Source organism: Anomaloglossus baeobatrachus, unplaced genomic scaffold, assembly GCF_048569485.1.
Source record: "Anomaloglossus baeobatrachus isolate aAnoBae1 unplaced genomic scaffold, aAnoBae1.hap1 Scaffold_31, whole genome shotgun sequence".
In the NCBI taxonomy this organism is placed as follows: domain Eukaryota; kingdom Metazoa; phylum Chordata; class Amphibia; order Anura; family Aromobatidae; genus Anomaloglossus; species Anomaloglossus baeobatrachus.
This window is the reverse complement of record NW_027442512.1, coordinates 300201-307705: the sequence shown is the minus strand read 5'-3', so window position 1 is coordinate 307705 and position 7505 is coordinate 300201.

The following is a 7505-nucleotide window of genomic DNA, read 5'->3' as shown; positions in this document are numbered from 1 at the left end:
TACCCTCGCAAAGGAACATTTTCGTCTCAAAATGGCCAGAAGTTGCAATACCCCCCTAAAAAGGAACAATTTCGCCTCAAAATTGCAAACAATTGCATTACCCCCAAAGGAACAAATTCGCCTCAAAATTGCAAAAAATTGCATAACCCAACAAAGGAACAATTTCGCCTCAAAATTGCCAAAAGTTGCAATATCCCCCAAAGGAACAAATTCGCCTCAAAATGGCCAAAAGTTGCAATACCCCCCAAAGGAACAAATTCGCCTTAAAATTGCAAAAAGTTGCAATGCCCCCCCAAAGGAACAATTTTGCCTGAAAATTGCCAAAAGTTGCAATACCCTCCTAAAGGAACAGTTTCGCTTTAAAATGGCCAAAAGTTGCAATACCCCCCAAAAGGAACAATTTCGCCTCAAAATAGCCAAAAGTTGCAATACCTCCCCAAAGGAACAATTTAGCCTCAAAATGGCCAAAAGTTGCAATCCCCCCCAAAGGAACAATTTCGCCTCAAAATGGCCAAAAGTTGCAATACCCCCCCAAAGGAGCAATTTCGCCTCAAAATGGCCAAAAGTTGCAATACCCCCCCAAAGGAACAATTTCACGTCAAAATGGCCAAAAGTTGAAATGCTCTCCCAAAGGAACAATTTTGACTCAAAATTGCCAAAAGTTGCAATACCCCCCAAAGGAACAATTTCGCCTAAAATGGCCAAAAGTTGCAATACCCTCCCAAAGGAACAGTTTTGCTCCAAAATGACCAAAAGTTACAATACCCCCCCAAAGGAACAATTTCCCCTCAAAATAGCCAAAAGTTGCAATACCCCCCCAAAGGAACAATTTCGCCTCAAAATGGCCAAAAGTTGCAATACCCCCCCAAAGGAACAAATTTGTCTCAAAATTGCAAAAAATTGCAATACCCCCCCCAAAGGAAACATTTCGCCTCAAAATAGCCAAAAGTTGCAATACCCCCCCAAAGAAAAAATTTTGCCTCAAAATGGCCAAAAGTTGCAATACCCCCCAAAGGAGCAATTTCGCCTTAAAATTGCAAACAGTTGCATTACCCCCCAAAGGAACAAATTCGCCTCAAAATTGCAAAAAATTGCATAACCCAACAAAGGAACAATTTCGCCTCAAAATTGCCAAAAGTTGCAATATCCCCCAAAGGAACAAATTCGCCTCAAAATGGCCAAAAGTTGCAATACGCCCCAAAGGAACAATTTCGCCTCAAAATGGCCAAAAGTTGCAATACCCCCCCAAAGGAACAATTTCGCCTTAAAATTGCAAAAAGTTGCAATACCCCCCCAAAGGAACAATTTTGCCTGAAAATGGCCAAAAGTTGCAATACCCCCCAAAGGAGCAATTTCGCCTTAAAATTGCAAACAGTTGCATTACCCCCCAAAGGAACAAATTCGCCTCAAAATTGCAAAAAATTGCATAACCCAACAAAGGAACAATTTCGCCTCAAAATTGCCAAAAGTTGCAATATCCCCCAAAGGAACAAATTCGCCTCAAAATGGCCAAAAGTTGCAATACGCCCCAAAGGAACAATTTCGCCTCAAAATGGCCAAAAGTTGCAATACCCCCCCAAAGGAACAATTTCGCCTTAAAATTGCAAAAAGTTGCAATACCCCCCCAAAGGAACAATTTTGCCTGAAAATGGCCAAAAGTTGCAATACCCCCCCAAAGGAACAGTTTCGCTTTAAAATGGCCAAAAGTTGCAATACCCCCCAAAGGAACAATTTCGCCTCAAAATAGCCAAAAGTTGCAATACCTCCCCAAAGGAACAATTTCGCCTCAAAATGGCCAAAAGTTGCAATACCCCCCCAAAGGAACAATTTCACGTCAAAATGGCCAAAAGTTGAAATACTCTCCCAAAGGAACAATTTTGACTCAAAATTGCCAAAAGTTGCAATACCCCCCAAAGGAACAATTTCGCCTGAAAATGGCCAAAAGTTGCAATACCCTCCCAAAGGAACAGTTTTGCTTCAAAATGGCCAAAAGTTGCAATACCCCCCCAAAGGAACAATTTCGCCTCAAAATAGCCAAAAGTTGCAATACCCCCCCAAAGGAACAATTTCGCCTCAAAATGGCCAAAAGTTGCAATACCCCCCCAAAGGAACAAATTTGTCTCAAAATTGCAAAAAATTGCAATACCCCCCCAAAGGAAACATTTCGCCTCAAAATAGCCAAAAAGTTGCAATACCCCCCCAAAGGAAACATTTCGCCTCAAAATGGCCAAAAGTTGAAATTCCCACCCAAAGGAACAATTTCGCATCAAAATGGCCAAAAGTTGCAATACCCCCCTGAAAGGAACAAATTCACCTCCAAATTGCAAAAATTGCATAACCCCCCAAAGGAACAATTTCGCCTCAAAATGGCCAAAAGTTGAAATACTCCCCCAAAGGAACAATTTTGACTGAAAACTGCCAAAAGTTGCAATACCCCTCCAAAGGAACAATTTCGCCTCAAATGGCCAAAAGTTGCAATACCCTCCCAAAGGAACAATTTTGCATGAAAATGGCCAAAAGTTGCAATACCCTCCTAAAGGAACAGTTTCGCTTTAAAATGGCCAAAAGTTGCAATACCCCCCAAAGGAACAATTTCGCCTCAAAATAGCCAAAAGTTGCAATACCTCCCCAAAGGAACAGTTTCACTTTAAAATGGCCAAAAGTTGCAATACCCCCCAAAGGAACAATTTCGCCTCAAAATGGCCAAAAGTTGCAATACCCCCCCAAAGGAACAATTTCGCCTCAAAATGGCCAAAAGTTGCAATACCCCCCCAAAGGAGCAATTTTGCCTCAAAATGGCCAAAAGTTGCAATACCCCCCCAAAGGAACAATTTCGCCTCAAAATGGCCAAAAGTTGCAATCCCCCCCCAAAGGAACAATTTCGCCTCAAAATGGCCAAAAGTTGCAATACCCCCCCAAAGGAACAATTTCGCCTGAAAATGGCCAAAAGTTGCAATACCCCCCTGAAAGGAACAAAATTGCCTCAAAATTGCAAAAAATTGCATAACCCCCCAAAGGAACAATTTCGCCTCAAAATGGTCAAAAGTTGAAATACTCCCCCAAAGGAACAATTTTGACTCAAAATTGCCAAAAGTTTAAATACCCTCCAAATGAATAATTTCACCTGAAAATGGCCAAAAGTTGCAATACCCCCCAAATGAGCAATTTCGCTTCATAATAGCCAAAAGTTGCAATACCCCCCCAAAGGAACAATTTCGCCTCAAAATAGTCAAAAGTTGCAATACCACCCCAAAGGAACAATTTCGCCTCAAAATGGCCAAAAGTTGCAATCTCCCCCAAAGGAACAAATTCGCCTCAAAATGGCCAAAAGTTGCAATACCCCCCCCAAAGAAAAAATTTTGACTCAAAATGGCCAAAAGTTCCAATACCCCCCCAAAGGAACAAATTCGCCTCAAAATGGCCATAAGTTGCAATAGCCTCCCAAAGGAACAATTTCGCCTCAAAATGGCCAAATGTTGCAATACCCCCCCAAAGGAACAATTTCGCCCCAAAATGGCCAAAAGTTGCAATACCCCCCCAATTAGCAATTTCGCCTAAAAATGGCCAAAAGTTGCAAAACCCCCCTGAAAGGAACAAATTCGCCTTAAAATTGCAAAAAATTGCATAACCCCCCAAAGGAACAATTTTGCCTCAAAATGGCCAAAAGTTGAAATACTCCCCCAAAGGAACAATTTTAACTCAAAATTGCCAAAAATTGCAATACCCCCCCAAAGGAACAATTTCGCCTCAAAATAGCCAAAAGTTGCAATACCTCCCCAAAGGAACAGTTTCACTTTAAAATGGCCAAAAGTTGCAATACCCCCCAAAGGAACAATTTCGCCTCAAAATGGCCAAAAGTTGCAATACCCCCCCAAAGGAACAATTTCGCCTCAAAATGGCCAAAAGTTGCAATACCCCCCCAAAGGAGCAATTTCGCCTCAAAATGGCCAAAAGTTGCAATACCCCCCCAAAGGAACAATTTCGCCTCAAAATGGCCAAAAGTTGCAATCCCCCCCCAAAGGAACAATTTCGCCTCAAAATGGCCAAAAGTTGCAATACCCCCCCAAAGGAACAATTTCGCCTGAAAATGGCCAAAAGTTGCAATACCCCCCTGAAAGGAACAAAATTGCCTCAAAATTGCAAAAAATTGCATAACCCCCCAAAGGAACAATTTCGCCTCAAAATGGTCAAAAGTTGAAATACTCCCCCAAAGGAACAATTTTGACTCAAAATTGCCAAAAGTTGCAATACCCCCCAAATGAACAATTTCACCTGTTAATGGCCAAAAGTTGCAATACCCCCCCAAAGGGGCAATTTCGCTTCATAATAGCCAAAAGTTGCAATACCCCCCCAAAGGAACAATTTCGCCTCAAAATAGCCAAAAGTTGCAATACCCCCCCAAAGGAACAATTTCGCCTCAAAATGGCCAAAAGTTGCAATCTCCCCCAAAGGAACAAATTCGCCTCAAAATGGCCAAAAGTTGCAATACCCCCCCAAAGGAAAAATTTTGACTCAAAATGGCCAAAAGTTCCAAATCCCCCCCCAAAGGAACAAATTCGCCTCAAAATGGCCAAAAGTTGCAATAGCCTCCCAAATGAACAATTTCGCCTCAAAATGGCCAAAAGTTGCAATACCCCCCCAAAGGAACAATTTCGCCTCAAAATGGCCAAAAGTTGCAATACCCCCCAAATTAGCAATTTCGCCTAAAAATGGCCAAAAGTTGCAATACCCCCCTGAAAGGAACAAATTCGCCTTAAAATTGCAAAAAATTGCATAACCCCCCAAAGGAACAATTTCGCCTCAAAATGGCCAAAAGTTGAAATACTCCCCCAAAGGAACAATTTTAACTCAAAATTGCCAAAAGTTGCAATACCCCCCCAAAGGAACAATTTCGCCTGAAAATGGCCAAAAGTTGCAATACTTCCCTTAAAGGATCAAATTCCCCTTAAAATTGCAAAAAATTGCATAACCCCCCAAAGGAACAATTTTGCCTCAAAATGGTCAAAAGTTGCAATACCCCCCCAAAGGAACAATTTCGCCTCAAAATGGCCAAAAGTTGCAATACCCCCCCAAAGGAGCAATTTCGCCTCAAAATGGCCAAAAGTTGCAATACCCCCCCAAAGGAACAATTTCGCCTCAAAATGGCCAAAAGTTGCAATCCCCCCCCAAAGGAGCAATTTCGCCTCAAAATGGCCAAAAGTTGCAATACCCCCCCAAAGGAACAATTTTGCCTGAAAATGGCCAAAAGTTGCAATACCCCCCAAAGGGACAGTTTCGCTTGAAAATAGCCAAAAGTTGCAATACCCCCCAAAGGAACAAATTCGCCTCAAAATGGCCAAAAGTTGCAATACCCCCCAAAGGAACAATTTCTCCTGAAAATGGCCGAAAGTTGCAATACCCTCCCAAAGGGACAGTTTCGCTTGAAAATAGCCAAAAGTTGCAATACCCCCCAAAGGAACAATTTCGCCTCAAAATAGCCAAAAGTTGCAATACCCCCCCAAAGGAACAATTTCGCCACAAAATGGCCAAAAGTTGCAATCTCCCCCAAAGGAACAAATTCGCCTCAAAATACCCAAAAGTTGCAATACCCCCCCAAAGGAACAATTTTGACTCAATATGGCCAAAAGTTCCAATACCCCCCCAAAGGAACTAATTTGCCTCAAAATGGCCAAAAGTTGCAATACCCCCCAAAGGAACAATTTCTCCTGAAAATGGCCGAAAGTTGCAATACCTCCCCAAAGGAACAGTTTCACTTTAAAATGGCCAAAAGTTGCAATACCCCCCAAAGGAACAATTTCGCCTCAAAATGGCCAAAAGTTGCAATACCCCCCCAAAGGAACAATTTCGCCTCAAAATGGCCAAAAGTTGCAATACCCCCCCAAAGGAGCAATTTTGCCTCAAAATGGCCAAAAGTTGCAATACCCCCCCAAAGGAACAATTTCGCCTCAAAATGGCCAAAAGTTGCAATCCCCCCCCAAAGGAACAATTTCGCCTCAAAATGGCCAAAAGTTGCAATACCCCCCCAAAGGAACAATTTCGCCTGAAAATGGCCAAAAGTTGCAATACCCCCCTGAAAGGAACAAAATTGCCTCAAAATTGCAAAAAATTGCATAACCCCCCAAAGGAACAATTTCGCCTCAAAATGGTCAAAAGTTGAAATACTCCCCCAAAGGAACAATTTTGACTCAAAATTGCCAAAAGTTTAAATACCCTCCAAATGAATAATTTCACCTGAAAATGGCCAAAAGTTGCAATACCCCCCAAATGAGCAATTTCGCTTCATAATAGCCAAAAGTTGCAATACCCCCCCAAAGGAACAATTTCGCCTCAAAATAGCCAAAAGTTGCAATACCACCCCAAAGGAACAATTTCGCCTCAAAATGGCCAAAAGTTGCAATCTCCCCCAAAGGAACAAATTCGCCTCAAAATGGCCAAAAGTTGCAATACCCCCCCCCAAAGAAAAAATTTTGACTCAAAATGGCCAAAAGTTCCAATACCCCCCCAAAGGAACAAATTCGCCTCAAAATGGCCATAAGTTGCAATAGCCTCCCAAAGGAACAATTTCGCCTCAAAATGGCCAAATGTTGCAATACCCCCCCAAAGGAACAATTTCGCCCCAAAATGGCCAAAAGTTGCAATACCCCCCCAATTAGCAATTTCGCCTAAAAATGGCCAAAAGTTGCAAAACCCCCCTGAAAGGAACAAATTCGCCTTAAAATTGCAAAAAATTGCATAACCCCCCAAAGGAACAATTTTGCCTCAAAATGGCCAAAAGTTGAAATACTCCCCCAAAGGAACAATTTTAACTCAAAATTGCCAAAAATTGCAATACCCCCCCAAAGGAACAATTTCGCCTCAAAATAGCCAAAAGTTGCAATACCTCCCCAAAGGAACAGTTTCACTTTAAAATGGCCAAAAGTTGCAATACCCCCCAAAGGAACAATTTCGCCTCAAAATGGCCAAAAGTTGCAATACCCCCCCAAAGGAACAATTTCGCCTCAAAATGGCCAAAAGTTGCAATACCCCCCCAAAGGAGCAATTTCGCCTCAAAATGGCCAAAAGTTGCAATACCCCCCCAAAGGAACAATTTCGCCTCAAAATGGCCAAAAGTTGCAATCCCCCCCCAAAGGAACAATTTCGCCTCAAAATGGCCAAAAGTTGCAATACCCCCCCAAAGGAACAATTTCGCCTGAAAATGGCCAAAAGTTGCAATACCCCCCTGAAAGGAACAAAATTGCCTCAAAATTGCAAAAAATTGCATAACCCCCCAAAGGAACAATTTCGCCTCAAAATGGTCAAAAGTTGAAATACTCCCCCAAAGGAACAATTTTGACTCAAAATTGCCAAAAGTTGCAATACCCCCCAAATGAACAATTTCACCTGTTAATGGCCAAAAGTTGCAATACCCCCCCAAAGGGGCAATTTCGCTTCATAATAGCCAAAAGTTGCAATACCCCCCCAAAGGAACAATTTCGCCTCAAAATAGCCAAAAGTTGCAATACCCC